Consider the following 19,454-nt stretch of genomic DNA (forward strand, 5'->3'; position numbering starts at 1 on the left):
CTTAGATTTTCAATCTTTCTTTTCAGTTTTAATTTCACTTACAAATTAGTTGCTACTCTCATCTCTGTTTTTAAATAAATCAATTTTGTTTTTAAGAAAAATCTGTTGTTAATTCTGTTTTGGCCTTTTTATCCGAAAGAGATTTTGAATCCAAACTGTCCCTGTAGAACGAATTCGACTTGCCCAAAGTCTTAGTTCAAATCTCTATCTCTGCATCTCTATAACAAGCTTTACAATTGAAAAAAATGTGGCGCCGCTGCCGGGGAAAAAAAATTGTGTATCCCAAGGAAAAGAATCTATGGCTCTATGTCCATGTCACGTCAGTCGAGTGAAAACTTTCTAGTTAGAAAATCATAACTTTTTTTTTCTTCTAAAATAATCATTTTCTAACTAGAAGGTCTTCACTCGATCAATAGTGAAGTATTACGGATACAAAATCATATATTTGTTTTCTTGGGATATATAAATGCAAATCTCCATAAATGATTGTATTTGTGTATCTTGAGGAAATATATGTAGGTTTTCGTGTCCATGACAATTCAACCAGTATTCCTCAAGTGAAGACTTTTAAGTTAGAATATCAACCCTTCTAATTAATGATGATGTGACTGCTGATTCATTAAGTGGGTGACGTGGATAGCTGAGCGACATCAGAATTGTGAGAATCATAGTGAAACCCAATGTCACCCTAGCATTACTCTATTATAGTTCTTTCTCCGCTACGTTGAAGAGAACTGAAAGTCTGCAACAAACAATCAAAGTTCTCTCATGGCGACTGCGAAACTCTTGATCTTATCGATCTTATTATCCCTAATTTGTACGGAAATTAGGGCAGATTCAAGGATTGAAGATGAAATTATTGCATCAGAGGTCTCTGATTCGTCGATGAAGATGGAATTGGAGCAGTTCAAGTTGAAGATCTCTGCTTTAGGTTAGTTTCAAATCCCGATTTCTCTTCTATATTTTTAAGATATAAGTGATTAAGAATTATTATTATTATTTTTGAGAGATCTGCGTCGTTTGGTTTTGATATCTGCGATTAAGATATTGCTGAAATTGGAATTTCGATAATGAAGTTATTTTGGAGGGAAATTTCAGTAAAATTTTTCTTTTTTCTTCGGTGAGTAGCATTTCGAGTTTGGTATCTGAGGGTTGATTCGAATGACCTCTTGAATGGCTAAAACCAGGGTTTGTTTGGATCACAATGTTTTGTGTTAAAAGCCGGTACTTATTGAGTGCAACAATGGCAATCCAAAACTTATCAAAAAAATAAAATAAAATACAATGTTTGTTCAAATAGACCCTATTGATGCTGGTAGTTATGGTTTCTTGAGAGTTCATGATTGTTTCAGTAGAAATTAGGTTAGTTACTTTCAACAATTTTTTAGTAATTTGTTAATGCGGATTGGTATTCCAAAAAAATCCTTTTGATTTCAATCTAATGGGGTGCCTGAACTCATGATTCTTGTGGATTATATAGTGCAGACCTTTTAGTTTATTAAATGACCATTTTCTATCTTTTTTTGAATGATGGGTATCTAAATTTCCAATTCTCTGTTGAAGAATTAAGCATCAAGAATAAAATCCGAGACTTGAAGTCCAAGGATGAGAGCATTGAACGAATGGAAAAGGTCATCCAATTGAAGTCTGATAGCATGGCATCGTTAAAGAGTGTGATAGAATCACTCCAGGTAAGATTTATAATTGAGTGGAGGAATGATTCATTTATTCCTTGTAACTTAACCAAAGATTTTTATTGAGGGAGGGGCAATATTCTTCTAAGATTTGGCTTGAAGTTGGGGTTTAATGTGGTGTTGTAGTTGTGAGCTTTTTTGTTTGTTTGTCTTCTCTTAATTTCTTTCCATTGATAGGTTTTCTCAACCTCTGAGGTGTCTTGTACTCGTCTTTTGGTTTTCATACACCCACACCCACACCCACACCCACACACACAGATATAAAATTGCATTTATTGATAAAATAACCTTAAACCAAGTTGTTAAATTGCACTTCCCTTTGTTTCTTTGCCACATTTTATTATATATTTATTTTTTAGTATGTATGAATGAATCATTAATGCATCCAACTAATTAGAAAATAATGATTATATTTTTTTGATGGGTAAAGATAATTTATTAATAAATAATGGGGGTCCAGGTGACCGCCTGAAAGGTTACTAGGATTATATACGTATGCTACTATGCTTGTAATGCATTGAAAAAAGATTACATTTTTTTTTTTTTTGATAAAGGTATATTTTTTAAATTGAAAATAAGATTACATAGATATCTACGTAATGATAATTCTATTCTACTAATAAATGAAACCTTTTTTACTAGCAAATGTTATTATGCGTAATTTACGAATCTTTTGTACAATAAATTTTAGTTTTTGTTATTTTTTATAAATTCTGAGTATATTCTTAGAAATTATTTTTCAATAAAAATGTTCCAATCAAATTTTACTATTATCAAAATATTCCTATTTCCACTGGAATCTTGCAGTTTTTATAACTAAAATTTTCATCGTTTCCATTGAAATTCCCTGTTCAGCACAATATTTTGTGAAATGGATAGTCATTTTCAGCGAAATATATCCACAAAGAAATTACCAGTTAAATTTCGTGTCGACCGTCGTGGAAATGAACAATTTTTAGCATATTTCATGAAAATATGTCAAAATTTATTACTATGACTCAAATACTGTGTAAGAATCTCTGTTTGGAGAGCAATTTCAAAATGTCACCCTAGAACTATCTGTTCATGCCTACAGATAAAAGGAAAGAGGAAACCTTCAACACGGGTCACACATACATGTTCTGTTTGTTGGTCATGCTATGTATTGCGATTTGGTTCACTCATTGGGCATACTAACTCCATCCCTTTTTTACCCACCTCGTTGTTAACCTACAACAACAACCAAAAAAATATATATATATATCTATCTTCATGGGTGATTAGTAGTAGTTGGATTTGAGCATTTTTTTCATCGTCATAATGGTCGGTCCATGGCTACAAAAATTGGGTTCTAATCCCATGATTAAAGAAATGCTTAAATCTAAAAGTGAGGAATCACCTACTAGGCTGGATGAACATGAGATAAGAGTCACTGAATACTGTTGAATGATTTTTTAGGGCATTCTAGGTTGGATGAACATGCAATAGTTCATTTTTGTAATGTAGATCAGGTTCCACTGTTAGTTTGGTAATACATTTCTCCAATTTCATTTGCTTAGCTGTCATAAACACTAGTTATCAATCTACTGTATTATTCATTTGGTGACTGCTTGGTTAGTTGGTAAAGTATGTGAGTAGGTATTACCACAGACCTGGGTTCAATACCCTTCTTTGTCGCTTGCCTATAAAAAAAAAGTAGTAAAAAATGTAAATCTGGTAACAAAATTTGTTTCACTGCTGTTTAACGTATACTTGCTTGACTAGCTTTTGAATAAGCATTAAATTTTCTGCTAAAAACATTGGTTGCCTCATTTTTTAGAGGAAAGGGATGGTAGGTGCTAAGGAGCAGCTGGGGAAGGCACATGCAAGAGCAGATGAGCTTGAGAAGCAGGTTAGTTGTGGAGGGAAAACACTTTATACTTTCAGAAAACTGTGCATTCTTTTGATGTTATCTTTTGATAGGTTGAGAAACTAAGAAAAGAGAGAGAAACACAACACATGAAAAAGGACGCCTTGGAATCCCGTGCTAGTGAAGCTGAGAAGAAAATAGTGGAGTTCAATTTGAAGCTACAAAACGTAAGTAATCCCAATCTTTTGATTGCGAATTTAATGGAATACTTTCAAGGCCCTATTTCTAAAATCTATTTTCATTTTGATGCTCGAGCATTGTTGTCACAGAGAATACTCTATTTATTTTAGGCTTAACTTTGCTGTTGTCATCTTCATTGAAGCTGTTAGCTTCTTATATGCCTGCTTTAAGGAGCGTTGCACTATCAAGTTATTCATACTAATCTTTACCTACTGCTAAAATAGTTATTCTCTTTGGAATGTATCTGTAGTATATTTTTCTTGCATGTGCATATAAAGTTTATACTTAAATAAATATTATGGAGAAACTGTTTTTCTTTTTGAGAAATACATGTATCCTTTTAGACTGTTTAAAGTATGACCATCGTGGCAAAATCCGGGGGTGGAATCCCAATATATAGAAATTAACATCCAATACCTTCCTAAGCCTACTAATTGGTTAAATCATTCACACCTCTAGATACACTGTTGAATGTAGTTCTTAAATCATCAATTACTTGGTAATATGCTCCAGAATGTTAGCTGTCAAGGACCTTGCAATTTCTTGAACCGATTAAAGACATGAATAAATGGCTTCCAAATTCAGAGGATCCATGATGAGAGTCTTTGATCCTTCTTGCAGATTTTCATCTCTACTTCATTGGTCTAAAAAATTGAGCATATTGTGTAAACGTTATCATGATAGTTTCGTGATGGATTCCCCCATAGTAATTGTTTCCGTAGCTCCACTTTGTTTTCCTTTCTCTGAAAAAGGTTTGAAAAACAGAAGAGAATGATGAGGGTCTGCCTTCAAGAATTATTTTGACCTGTAATTTGTAGCTTCTTATACTGGTCAACACTTGGTCGGTCAGACTCACAGCCATATGAGCCCCTTGTTTCCTCCCCTTCCTTTTGGTAGTCCGGGGAGGCGGGGCTCTATGGCCGTGAGCAGACCTACGCATTATGATGTTGCCGCATATGCTTCTAATATATTTTAATATTTTGATAGCAGGGGTTGTACGTTCTAATGTATGAAAAGAAATACAAAAGCTTGGAAAATCCCCAAAATATAAGGATAATAATATATAAAAAGTTAGGTGGTGTTTGTTACCGCTTCAAAACGCGGCTTTGACTGCGTTTGCGGTGAAAAGCTGCGGTTCCATCTCTAATTATCGTTTGGTAAAAACAGCGTCAAAAATTTACGGTTCATAATTGCGTTTGGAAACGCAAATTTGAGAAGCTCTTGCAACCCACTTTTTTGTGTTTGCGGGAGAAGCAAATACTGAAAAAACGGTTCAAGCAAAAAGACGTTAATAGCCCCCGATCTTCTCTTATTCTCTTCTCTGTCGACGGCTCTCGCACAGCTGTCTTTCACGCAGCTATCTCTCTCTCACAACTCTCTCTCCCACAGCAGTCTCTGCCTCTCTCGCACGGCTCTCTCTCTCTCTCTTCTCTCTCTTCTTCTTCTCTTCGCTATCAATAGAAGCTCGAACACGCACGCACAGCTCTCTTATGCTCGAACTCACAGAGATGGAGGGAGGAGAAAAGGTATGAAATGTTAATTAAGTCAAAGTTGCAGCCAACCAATATGCACCACAGATTCAAAGTTGGAAAACAAGTTTTGATGTGTTCTTTTTCTATAAGAAAAGCTACAAAATGTGTTTAGATCTTGACACATCATATCTAAAAGCAAAAGTATATTATTTCTATAAAAAAGTAATAATCTTTTGATACTCTCTTTCTAAGAATGTCTGCCATATATTTAATTAGTTCATTAGCCTCATGATATTTGAAATATCTCTAACAAGTGATTAAATTTACAATTAAAAATTATTAAATCTATCAAGTAAAAGTCATTAATCGAACTATAGATTAGAAGTGTCAATAGATCAATTTTGTTGATTTGATTTGGTTTCACACATGCCTAGAATTGAAACTTAAATAAAATCTTGATTTTCGTTTGGTTAATGAGAACCTTGGAATCATACCCAGCCCAAAGTTACAAGTACTTTATATACAATAGACAATTATTAAGATGGGCATATTTTTTTAATTAAGAAAAAAAGACGAGTATATGATAAGATAAATAAACATTTTTGGATGAAAAAATCCAACTTGAAGTATGTCGAATGAGAATTGATACCAACAATGACTTTTTTAATTAAATCAAATGTCTTCTAAAATATCTTAGAAAATTATAGTATGGTGTAAAAAATAAGAAAGTTAAAAATAAAAAAATAAAAAATTCATATATATATATATATATATATATATATATATAGTTTTATATTTTAATTAAAATATGTTTATTTTAAAATATTTCTTAGGTTTTTGTTTTCTGAACGATAAACCTATTTTTAATGAAATTGGTTACTTTGTACTGATTCGATTGTACCAAATATATCGTATCATCAACCAAAGATTTTACTCACTAAGCTAACTAGCAGTGGAATTGTTGGTAAGTGGGAGGAGGGCAACACGAGGAGATGCTGCCGAAATTTCTATAGAATTATAAAGTTTTTATAATTTTTGAAAGAATTATAAATTTTTTAAAATTAAAATAATTATTTTTATAAATTTTTAATATAAATTATTATATTTACATATATTTAATGTAATTATATATTTATAAGGGTATTATGGTAATTTTTGATGTATTCTGGGTGCACTATCAACCTTAAGGGTATTCTGGTAATTTTACTTTAATACAGCAGATTCTAGAAGCTGTATCAAACAATAATTACCAGATTCTAGTCAACAGCACAACACTTTTACAAAGCTCTATCAAACAAGCTTGTCAGTGTTTCAGTTTCTGACAGCAGATTATGACAACAGAAGCTGACAGCAGATTCAGGTAGCTAAATCAAACGGGGCCTTAGCCATTGGCACAATTTTACGTATTGCTACTAGGAAAGATGATATTGTTGTTTACCTGCATGATGTGCATGAATGTTGTGCCCAAGGTGAGAACGGATGGTGAGGAGACAAATGACTTCTCAATTCCAATTGATTTGCATCAGTGGTTGATTATTCGGATTTGACTTTGCATCTTTTTTTCTTCTCTACATATAGATGATTTAATTGGTCAAATTCAAAACTAAGTCCCTTGTTGTAAGTTACAATCATGTGCACATCTTTTGTTGTAGTTTGGAAGAGATGATTTGTATAGGTTCATTGTTAATAATCAGTGATATTTGCAAATGGTGTAGTTTGAGTTGATTAGACTTGAGAGGGAGTCAACACAAAACTAGAACTCTAGAGAGTTGGTTCAAAGTCTAGGGGCTTTATAATAGTAGAACCATGCTAGAGTATGTGGTGTGCAACTTTAGTAATGATCCCCATATAGAGGAAGGTCCAAGAAAAATTGATGGCAATGAAGTCACCATTTTCGTCTGCTTGATTTTATTATCTCTAAGGACAGGAATGTTGAGGAGGATGTTGTCCATATAACTACATCGGAATGGTTAAAGTTGAGGGGTGATTTTGGAGTGCAATCTGACCAACGGATTCAAATCAAATTAAATGAAAAATTTATATTACAACTGTAGGACTGATCATCTTTTGTGGAGTGAATACTATAAAATCCGGAAATATGTTCATAGATTGAGTGTAACAAAGATGGGGATGCTAAGACGGATGAATGGAAAGAATAAGAAAGATAAATTAGTAATATCATGTTCATAAACATCTGGATTAGTCCCACCAGATGATAAAGTAAGGGAAAATTGATTGAGATGGTTTGATCATTTGCAATGATGGCTGATTATAGCCCCAATCACTAAGAATGTAGAAGTTGAATGTTAATAAGCATGTGGATTACTCCCAACAGATGATAAACTAAGGGAAGTCGATTGGGATGGTTTGGTCATGTGCAATGAAGGCTGATTATAGCCCTAGTTGGTAAGAATGTAGAAGTTGAACATTAATAAGAGTGAGAGGAAGGCCAAAAAGAATGTGGATTGAGGCAGTGAGAGTGATATCAAGATACTTAAATTAGGAAAATACTGCTTTTGATAGAATTGAATGGAGGAGCAATCTTTTTTAGGGATGAGTCTCTGGTGATGACAATTATGCATTTATGAAAACATGGCATTGGACAGAGATGAATGGAGGAGCATAATTTGTTCAATCGACCCCAAATTTTTTGGATAATGTTAATTTACTTGTATCAAAAGTGAAATAGATGATAATTTGTAAAATTAACCTATTGGACAGTTGGTATATGTATTGATAACCATGTCATACTTGTCAGACAAATGGGAAAATATTTATTTCTATCTAGTTTTATTTATTAAAAAGTATTTTGAAAAGGAAAATATTTCTCAATGTATATATATTAAACTCTATGGACCTGTGATGCTAGTGTCTGACACTAACAGTACCGTCCCTATGTTCTGTGTTAAAATAGTCCAAGATATGTTTGATATGAATGGAATGTAACATCATACAACGGGTACTCTCACTTCTCTGTCCAGGTACACAATGGTTTCATGTATTTTTGTGCATAGAGAACTTGACTTAACACTTAGTTGAATGATGCTATCTTGGGGATATGTTTGAATGTTGTTAGAGAGGTGTTACTCGGATTTCTGTTTATCTCTTTTGGTTCCTTTTACAGCTCCAAAAGATCAATGATGAACAGAAAAGCAGAATTCTGAAAACAGATCGTGCTCTTCAAGTGGCAGAGGTGTGTTTGTCACTTAGTGTCTATTAAAGCTTATATATTGCGATATGTTAAATGATGGTCCTGTGTTAAACTATCTCTCTCTCTCTCTCTCTCTCTCTCTCTCTCTATATATATATATATATATATATATATATATATTATTTATTTATTTTTTTCATTTTGTTTTTTAGGAAGAGACAATGAAGGCAAAGCTAGAAGCCACTTCAAAGACTAAGGAGTTGATAGAGGTAATAAGTACATGAGATGCCACCACTTAGTTTGTTAATGCTATTATTGCTTATTAGTTAGGTATATTACCTCTCGTTTTTACAAAGATGGCTGTCATTTGACTTTAAATACCGCACTGTGGGCCATTTTGATAGCTTATAGGAACTGTTATCTATTATGCCAGTAAAAAAGTAGAAGTCACATGATTGGATAGATTCTATGGGAAGCGTTCATTAAAAACAAAACTAATGATTATGTCACTTTTTTTCTTTCTTTTTGAAGCCTGGTGACACTTTATATGTGAGAAATATTTGACAGTAACATGGAGCAGAAATGCGGTGCAGTACTGGAAATTTCCTGTAAAGCCTAGATCAAGCTGTGATTAGAGAAGATGTGTAGTACACCGGCCACGTGCATGGAATGTTTAGTTTTCCATTCCCATATTTTCTTCTAGGTCTGGACCTAAATTTGAAAACTTCTGAAAGACTACCTATTGTTTGAAAAAAATTTCAGAAGAAAAAAGATAATTATATTAAGGAGAATTGGTTGTTGAGGATACCTTCTTTGAAAACAACAGCTAACGAAATAGGAAACAAACTAAAAGAGCAAAATACAAGGCCTGCCTATCACAACTATGAACTCTCTCAACAAATATGACTCCCATAGAACAAAAGTCCTCGAATTAAAAGCCTTTGAAGTAGTCAATCGGTTTCCCCATCCATATTTGACGATCTTTAGACAATAAAGATACTGGGCAATACTGGGCAATCCGATCAATAAAGCTAGAGATAGATTCAAGTTCCCAATCATTGAAGTTCTTCCTAATTCCCAAATCCCGAGAACAATTATCTCTGAAAGAATCATGCGTTTGTGAATTGGGCATAACTTTTTCTATGAAATGGCATATTAATTTGAGAACTGATTTTTTTAAGGGAGACATACCAGACCATCAGTCCTCTCAAAAGAGTATAATGTCCCCTATCCAACTTTGAAGACGACACTATTTCGAAGTTTAGGAAGAAACTTGAGAATCCCTTCCCACTCACCACACCCATAAGATAGCCTAGACACCTTACTCTTCTAGCACATGAAATCTGAACCATATTAAACTTGAATGACCTTAACTCTTTTCCCAGAAGAATGTAGTTCATCACCGAAATCCTCCTGAAACTTAGCCCACCAACTTTCTTAGGAGAACAACCATTTTTCATTTTACGAGGTGGAACTTTCTCATTGTCATTACTCAAGAATTCTTGGAACATCTTTTCTAAATGGATTTCAGCAATCCTAGGAATTGTGAAAAGAGAGAGAAAGTAGATGAAGATCTTAGCAAGGGAATTCTTGATGAGAGTTAACTTACAAAGTTCGGACAAATACCTAGACTTCCATGATTGCAATATCCTTACACTCTTAATGATTTAATCCCAATTTTTGTTTTCTATAACCCATGCCAAGGGGAAATCCAAGATATGAGGCAGGAAAAGATCCTACTTCAAAACCTAAAAGTTCCACCAATGAGTAAGTCGGGCATCCGGTCCACACCAAACATTTATTCTTTGCTAAATTAATTGTCAAACAGGGAAACCACTTCAAAGAACAAAGAAGAGCTTGAAGGAACCTAAATTAATTGCGGGAAGCATCCAAAAAGAAAAAAAAAGGTTATCATCCGAAATTGGTGATAACAAACCACCAGACCCCTTTGAGGACACATTAACATGACAAATTTCCATTAGTAATGGCTCTCAACATGAGATTGCCCATGAACTCAAACCACAATATTGCAAAGAAAGGGAGATAAAGGGTTACGCCGTCTTAACCCTCTTGAACTCCTAAAAATCCTTTGTCTGATACCTGTTCATCAAAATTGAGAAGGATGAAATTGAGGCACATTTTGTGGTTCAACTTCTCCCAAAACCCATGATCCGTAAAGTACCTTAAAAGTTCCAATTAACATGATCTTAGGCATTTTTTAGGTCAATTTTGTGAACACCCGATGTTCTAGAGCTAATCCTTGAATCAATGCACTCATTTGAAGTAGGCCCATTGTAAAATCCAACTAAAATAAGAAAATTAAAACTCCCCCCCTCCCCCCCCTCCCCCCCACCACTCACTTAAATCTGTGGGTCATCTAGTAAGGGGCTAAAAAAACTAAAGTTAAGAGACACTTTTCACTTAAACAGGGTCCACTTCTTCTAACTAAATAAAAAACAAAACTAAATATCTTAAAACAGGCTCATGAGCCCGAAGTGCCCATCATCAACTTCTTCCTCTAGAATATTCCTTCATTAGGGCTGCTTCTGCTATTCCACTTTCAGATTCATCCTCTTAGTTATTTATTCCAAAGATAAATCCACTCATTCCTTTTTAAGATCTATGAAGGCAATTTCATTTAATGAGTCCACACGGCCAAAAAACTATTTGTTTTGTTTATTCTTTTTTCCTTAAACGCTTTGAGTTGCACCTAAACTGATATGCAGGCCTATCAGACAAGGGGAAGGAAAACCAACCCTGCCTCCTCGAGCTGCAAAGTGTGGGTGAAAAAGCCATGTATTTTCAAATTCAAATGGGATTGGCCGACTCCCCCTCTTCCCTACTTCAAGAAACTGTGGTTGTGATCCAATATTGGTTTTGGGATAAACATCCACTTAAAATACTTCTCAGAGCTAGACACCAAAAATCAACTCAATCTAGCTAGATTTGGGTTTTCTTGATTATTAAACTATGAGAAAGTAAAGCTCCCAAATGGGATATCCACCAAACAGTGGTATTTCACAAGCTTTCCAAATTCCTCATACTAATGGACACCCATGCGCCCATTTTTTTATATGAGAAATGGATCACATTGAAATCACCCCTTAAATACCATGGTAGATCCCACTGACCTGCCACATCATTAAATTCTTGCCAAATTGAGCTCTTTCATCCCTAATTAAAGGATCATACACTCAATATCCTCCCCTACACTAATATTTCTGGGTGCTGAAAATGCTCAAATTAGAGAATAAAAAAGATCCAAGACTTTTGTCTGATGTCACAACCACCCCTTTGTTGAGACATAGTTGAAGGGGCAAGCCGACCTCTATCAACACCACCCCAAATCATTGCTTATTCGAAAGCATGTCCAACTTACTTGGGGGTGATGTATTTGGCATTGACTAACTCATCCTTGCTTGTTAAGTCGCTGACTTGGGTTTTTTTCCTTTTCCTTTTTGAAGCTGAGAAGTTGGGGAATCTTCGTGAGAGAGTTCGTAATCTTCTCTTCTTTATTGGTCTTTTACTTAGTACTTATTGTACAAAGACTGTGAATGTCTTAGAAAGAAATCTAGTCTTTGAAGGAAGGTGATTAACGCCAAATATGGGGAAAAACTATTTGGTTGGGAGAGTAAGGAGGTGAAGATTTCTGACAGTTGTAGTCTGTGGAGAGGAATCATGAATGTGGGTCATGATTTTAGGAAATTGATTGCCTTTAAGCTCGGGGTTGGAAATGGCAATTCATCTCTTGCTCTTCAATTCCCAGGTCTCTTTGCTATCTTGAGGAAGAATCAATCTATTGTTGCTTTCTTAAACCACTTTGGTAGTCAACTTTAGTGGGATCTAGCCTTCATAAGGGATTTTAATGATTGGGAGTTCCAGGAGCTGGCTGATTTGACTCACAAACTTGATCAGGTTCCCTTGGAGCCCTCATGAGATGATAAGAGGGAGTGGTTCTGTAATAAAGACAAACTTTTTCTTTAGCTCTTTCCGATTAGCTTTGGAACCTCATGGTTTGTTTCCTTTCTTGGTGGCCCCAATTCAGGGCAAAAAAAATGTCTTTTAAAGTGGCTTTCTTTGTTTGGCTGGCTGCCTCTGGGAAAATCCTAACTCTTGATAATCTAATTACAAGAGGTTTTGTGTCGCCAAACATTTGTTTCCTCTGTAGGCCATGTGGTGAATCATTTGATCATCTACTCTTGCATTGAAAATTTGGAGCAAGTTGTGGGCCCACTTGTTGGGTTTGTTCCAATTGTCTTGGGTGCTTCCAATGCTACCCCTATTCCTTTGTGGTGCCATAATGTGTTCTCATGTAGAAAAAGGACTCTCTGGTCTCTTATTCTGTTTGCCACATGCTGGGCTATATGGCTTGAGATAAACATGAGGGCTTTTCAAGGGGTGGAAAGCTCTTTTCATGTTATGATTGTGGAAATCTTAGGGTTGCTTTTCTATTGGAGTAAACTAGATGAGGATTTCAAAGGGTATTTTTTGAGGAGTTTGTATTTAAATGAGTGGCTCTTTGCGTAGTGTAATGTTGTTTATTCTGATTATCTGTACCTTGGTTGGTTAACTCAATTGCCGTTTTATTTTGTTTCAACAAAATTTTTGTACTTATAAAAAAAAGTTGGCTCTACTCTAGTGAATGGTTGTTCCTCATAAATGACTTGCTTCTGCATATGGTCATGATAATATTTGAAAACCCAAGTGCCATGTGAATGGTACGATTCCTGTCTCATGGAGCCATGGGCGACCTGGAAGCATTGATATGAACTCTTGCAATTAATCACATGGAAAAATGTTGTAGTTGACTCCAAGTCTCCTATGTTAAGCATTAGTCAAATCATACCATGGAGCCTTTGACCCCCTTGGTTGAAGCCTTGGATTATTGACTTACTTCAAGTGAGTTCATCTACTAAATGCTGATTTGCTTTATGGTGCGGATTGGCATAATAATAATTATCTAATGCAACTGCGTATGCATTTATGCAATCACATATGCTATTTTAGGGTATAAAATCACATTTGCAATCATGGCATATATGATTTTATGAGTGCTGGTCACCATGCCATTGTATATTGAAACTTGGGATTGCATATACTCCAATGGTCAAATTATTAATATTTGAAGCAAAGGGTTATTTTTTTTTAAAACCTTCTACAAATACCTCATCCCCATCCATCCCATTCTACGCAATTTTGCTATTCTTCTACTCTCATTTAAGTATTTGCACACTCTAAGCTACATTCGCTATTTTTATTTTCTTAGATGATTCATTGTATATTGTATAAATTATTTTCATAAATCATAGTTAAATTAATAAAAATTCCAACTTTTGACTTTATGCATTCTTTAGCACTTGTTTAACATGAAAAATATTATAAATTATAACGAAATTGATAGTAAAAGATTGCAATTTTTTTTTCTAGAGTTATAGTAATAATTACAAAATTTCAATTTTTTTACCTAATTTTTTATGACTTCTATTAAAAATAAAATAAAAAAGTCTGTGGTATGTGACTGCATGTGTTATGTGCTATTGCGTATGTTGATCGCATCATCATATAGCATATTCTATTTGACAATAGTACACTAGGCATGATCTGATTGGATTAATACCCGTACAGTGCTGGTCCCGTAAGACCAACTCCAACGCAATACCCATCCCTCCTCCTAACCGTTGTTTTGGGTAGTGAAGTAAAAAATAGTGTCTCCAACCCAAGACCCATCCCTTACCATTTTTTGGTTCTTGACATTTTCAATACCGAGAAAGGGTACCCCCACTTGATTACCCATCCTTTTTGGAGGGAAAAAATTCAAGCAGTTATGTTGAAATTAAGGGGTAGCAATTATGGGTAGCCATAATTGCAACTCGCTATACCCTAAAAGCTCATTTATGGGTTAGGGTAGAGGGTGTTGCGTTGGAGATGCTCTGAAGGAATGAGCTGCCCACTGGCTTAGTTAGTAAAGTCTTTGGGTGATGAGATCATTGACTTGGATTCAAAACCCACCAGCACTGAGTTCTGATTTCATTAAATATAGGCTTACCTGGTGGCACTAATCATAAAAATAAGGGCATGATGTTTATCACAGATCCACATTTGAGGATCTAGATCTTATGTTCCCTCACGTACCTTGTGACGTAAAAAAGTCTATATGGTATGGCAATTTTACCCCGTCCTTATAGGGTTGGGTTTTCACAATTTTAATGGTTTCAGGGTGGTTTGAGTATTGAAAATGAAAAGCTGATTCGGTTTTGGAGCAGGGATGGTTTTGATATGCCCCACCCCCGATTATATATATTAGAGCTACCATCATGAAGTGCCATTTAGTTAAGTGGTAAGATCTGTGGAAAGTTATTCCCACATCCTAGGTACCTCCACCATACTTCTTTTACTTATTAAAGGGGCGGCGAGGGTGGTGGGGACGGGGCTTAGAAAAACTATAAATGGCGGGGATGGGTCAAAAAAATCAGACCCGAGTCGGGGTAAATAATTATAATCGGGTACAGGTTTAGCTAAACCCGGCTTGCGCCCACCCCTTTGCCATCCCTAGTTGGAGGTCCTTAACAGTAAAGATAATTGTGGCCTTATGTAGAGTGTATCACTCTTGCTTTTCATCAACTTGGACTATTCCTTTACATTTGTTTGGATCAGTTAGGACACGTGCCGTAGCCAGGTGGGCTTCTCATTTAGTTTGATTACATTAGAGAGACTCGAGCATGTGACCATGACTGGAAGCATAGGGTTGTCCTGAAACTCATAATCAATTTTCTCTTTTCTTTTGAAAAGTTCTAGTCAACTTGATGGCTTGTGACCATGCAGATTTCTGCGCACTGTTTTTGGATTAACTGCCTCGATATGAACTCCAAAAGGGTGACCAGCCTGTGAGGAGGTTATTGACATTTGACAGATCACTTCAGGGTTTGTTGCCTTACAGGGTTTGTTGCCTTTTTGGACCTTGAGCTCAGTTGGGTGTTTCTTCTATCCTTCCATTCTTCCTTGGCTTCATAGTAGGAGGGATGTCATCTTTGATGAGTAACAGCCATACGTCCTTCATCATCGATGTGTGCCAGCTATAGGACCTTTGAATGTGTGGTTGGGGATAAAGGGGGCTGTTAAAGTTATTGATCTGGCCTGATTTGCCTTTGGCTTATGATGTCCCAGATGTGAGGTGATCATTATTGAGTTGGAGACTGGTGGTTTGTTGCCTACAGACGTCCACAGGCTTTGGCTGATAATTTCTGTTTTCAACAGCTTACATGTTTAGACTCTTGTTTATATTTTCAGATAATGAATACATCTGCTCATGTAGCTGCAATATATATATATATATATTTCTTCTTTGGATTCACTGTCATTCATACATGAATGATAGTTTGCATGTTTATATGATCAGTATAAATTGCAGTACTGATAATTTGGGTTTTGTTACCCCTGATCAGGTCCATGGAGCATGGTTCCACCTTGGTTTGCAGTACAGTTAGTTCATTTTCAGGTAAATTTATGCAGTAGATGGTATATGTGACAAGACCTCTTCTTGTAACTGTTCTTTATTTTCAACATGCAGTCCTTCATTGCAGCGCACTGGAATGAGCGTGGCAAACCTGCATTGGATGTTACAATTCAAAAGGTCCTATTCTTTGGTTATAACTAGAGTTAGCAATTCTTGTTTCCTACCAATGGCATTTTAAATTTGCCATCAAATTTGTTTCAGGCCTTGGAGACTAAAGCCCAAGCTCAGAAGTGGGCTGAACCCCGCATGGAAACAGTTAAATCTGTAAGTTTCCCAAATTCTGCAATTCTTTGTTCAATTGCCTTTTGGCGTACCATTTCATTTAATCATTTTGTATAACCTCACCTATTCTGTTCTTGATTCCTGTTTGAATTGAATTGGAGTATTTATTCCTCTGATGTTTTGTTCTTCTGTGTGAAGCAATGGATCCCGGCAATACAAAAACAATGGTTGTCATTTACAAGCTATGTTGAACCACACGTGCAACTGCTAACTACTAAAACTGTTGAGGTTTATGAGTCATCCAAGAGTACAATAACACCACTCGTAGTTAAACTACAAGAATTGTCAGCTCCATACTTTCAGGTATTTTATTGTGCTTAACCTTAATTTATTTGCTGTGCTTCACTTAATACCTCCAATGTGGACTGTTTCATGCCGGACAGGAAGCCAAGAAGTTCACCAAGCCATACATTGATCAAGTTGCAACTGTGTCGAAACCTCATGTTGATAAAGCACGAGTTGCATTGAAGCCTTATACAAAAAAAGTAATTAATGCTTATACAGAGTTCCTTAAATCGGCAACACAATATCATCATCAGGTATAACTTGTTTTTCTTGTCTATTAGCTACAGTATTCTCTATATTTTCTCTCCCTGACTTTTCTGAAGACAAATAAGCAAAAGTAAACAGAAGCCAATGTCCTCTTCCACCTCTGTATACTTCTATAAATATTTGGGTACACCAATCTTGTAATCATGAAAGAAACTGTGATTTGCTCAAGTATTGTAGTCCTAAGTGTCTGACAGAGAGCTTCACTACAGAAGGGTTGTCATTATGAATTAAGATTTTTCATCTTCCATGATAGTAATCTTAGTAGGAATAATACTTGGTAAGTGACCGAAAGTACCACTCAGAGAACTTCATAGGGACACTAGGAATGGTCCCATGGCTGAGATTAGGAGAGGACTAGAGCTGTTTAAAAGGGTGAGCTGTAGGGTCTGTGAACACTTTTGAACTGTTATCATTACTGGATTTTTTACGAGTTCTTTTCATATTGAGAGCTTTTTATCCACTTTATTTTTGGATCTTTCAATTTTCTACTTCCTGGTTCCTGTTTGTTTTCCCTTTTTTCCTTCCTCAATTGCTTTAGTATGTAGCTGGAACCAGTTGTTATCATATTATGTTATCTATTTCTTTTATTTTGTTAAGGTCCAATCCACAGTCCAGGAAACTCTGAAGAAGCATGAGTTAACAAGATCGCTAGCAACTACAGAGCTGGCATGGTTTGCGGTATGTATTTACCATATGCATTCCATTCATTTCTCATCTTTTAATCCATCCATTTTGCATTTTAGTTTGACATTGTTGAGTTTAGTCCCACATTGGACACTCTTATAAGTTCCTGGGCCTCTCCACTCCTTGCCTATTGGTTTTGAGTTGGACCCCCAAATTTATCAGACATCAATATCTGTCTAACTATATCTTCAATTCAATTGTTGTAGGCATCTGCTTTATTGGCTCTACCCATACTCTTTCTGCCTAGATTGTGTTCAGCCATTTTCTGGTTAGTTTTTTCCTATAAGATTTCATTTTTTAGCTCACGACAATATTTCATTTTTCTTTGGAATTTCCAATTATGCACTACGATTCCATGCCTTTCCTTTTTTATTTTAATTGTTCCCCTCTGAATTATATGATTATTTGACCTCTTTAAAAGCGTCATATTTTCCTTTTATGTAACCTTGGCAGTAAAAAGGCAAAGAAACCCACTCAGAATGCCCATACAAATCCCACACGTCGTAGAGCAAAGCGGGGGCATCCCAACAAATAGAGTGCTATGAGGTATTTGGATTAGCTGTTTTGGTGTATTTATATTCCAGGTATGCTCCATGCTTGTTCAAGGTATTCTTCACGCTCTTCTTAATTTGAAGTATCTCCGGTGTCTTAGTTTCTCAAATTTCTTTTCCTGTTTTCTTTTTCATTAAGGATGCTTTAATCTTGCCGGAAAATGTTATGATAGTTTCCAAAAGTCTTGTTTTGTGAGTAGCTTTCTAATGTAAGAATGCATTATCTGTTTGTGTCACTGTCCCTGGAAACAGGAAAGATGATTATTCCTATGCCTAGGTAGACTCCTGGAGGAGATTAGTATAGACCTAGGGATTGACCTAGGTGATTTGGTTTTTGGTTAGAGGAGGTAGTCGCCTAGGTGAAGCTTTAACCTCTCTCTCTCTCTCTCACACACACACACACACACACACACATTGGTAAGCTGGGGTGTAAGGGACCCCACCCTTTATCTCTTTCCATGTTATGCACGATTTTGGAGAACTAAAAAGGTTTCACATTTGAGAAGGCTTCTTTTGAAGGACATTACCATCTTGACCTTGGTGCTTAATATTCCAACTCCGACAAGGATAAAAATTCAGTTGCTAATTTATTGGTGCTTAGTATTTTTTATCTGTAAAACTTAAAACTCTTACATTTAGAATGCTTTAACAATTACTATTTTCCAATTTTATTCATCTATATTTAGTATATGAGAACATAATTTAATAGCTATGCTGGCCCAAGGGTACTAAATCATAATGTTCTACTTAAGTTTTGAAAATTATTTACTCCTATGATATCTTTTTTTTCTTAAATGAACCAGTGATAGACTTGATAAAAAAAAAGGGTTAAGAGAGCAATTCATTGTTATCTATCTTCCTTTTTTGCTAGGCATCTTCCTCTTTATTTCCTTTTTCCTTTCACTATTTTCTCTTTTCTGACACTTCTTACATGGTATCAGAACATTATAAATTTCTACACAACGGAAGAGAGCTCCTGCCCTTGTTCAAGTTATAGCATGTGGCTTTTGCAACCTCTTCAATAGCAATTATAGCATGTGTAACGGGTTGGAAGAAAAGGCGTGGCCAGCATTCTGACTTCAATGCTAGCCTAGACTTCTCCCGATATTATTTCTAAAAAAAAAGGAAGGAAAAATATAAATATCTATATATCAGTCAAACACCTCTACCATGCCAAGGTCAGAGACAGTTCTATAAACATTACAGGAGGATTAATGTTAAAAAAACATTTGAGAGAGGAAAGGTTGGGAGATGTTTTTCTTGGACAGATAGCACAGCATATGTTTCTAGATAAGAAACATGTGCAGAGAATGGAGTTCCCAATTGATATAAATGTATTATGATGAGTGCGGCCCAGTCTTGGAGAGCTTATTTTCACCTTAACATTTACAGTAAAGACTAGGAAATTTTTTGCTTTACACAGTGCGCTTTAGTTCTAGTTTGACTAATATTCGTTTATTTCTATTCTTTCTCTGTAAGGGCATATA

The 19,454-nt window shown here is 35.5% G+C and overlaps 1 pseudogene across 1 annotated transcript in view; it reads left to right on the forward strand.

Moving 5' to 3' along the window:
• The first annotated feature begins 693 nt into the window (after positions 1-693).
• Positions 694-19,454, forward strand: part of LOC147393094 (uncharacterized) — a 30,001-nt pseudogene continuing 11,240 nt past the window's right edge. Inside the window, exons 1-14 of the transcript XR_015182373.1 lie at positions 694-931; positions 1,564-1,691; positions 3,493-3,564; positions 3,636-3,749; positions 8,359-8,427; positions 8,598-8,654; positions 15,828-15,880; positions 15,953-16,015; positions 16,100-16,162; positions 16,319-16,483; positions 16,564-16,719; positions 17,330-17,410; positions 17,623-17,684; positions 17,870-18,000. The product of XR_015182373.1 is annotated as an uncharacterized LOC147393094 (transcript). The remainder of the gene's footprint in view (positions 932-1,563; positions 1,692-3,492; positions 3,565-3,635; positions 3,750-8,358; positions 8,428-8,597; positions 8,655-15,827; positions 15,881-15,952; positions 16,016-16,099; positions 16,163-16,318; positions 16,484-16,563; positions 16,720-17,329; positions 17,411-17,622; positions 17,685-17,869; positions 18,001-19,454) is intronic.

Source organism: Akebia trifoliata, chromosome 10, assembly GCF_017979445.1.
Source record: "Akebia trifoliata isolate Shusen 1 chromosome 10, ASM1797944v1, whole genome shotgun sequence".
NCBI classification, from domain to species: Eukaryota; Viridiplantae; Streptophyta; class Magnoliopsida; order Ranunculales; family Lardizabalaceae; genus Akebia; species Akebia trifoliata.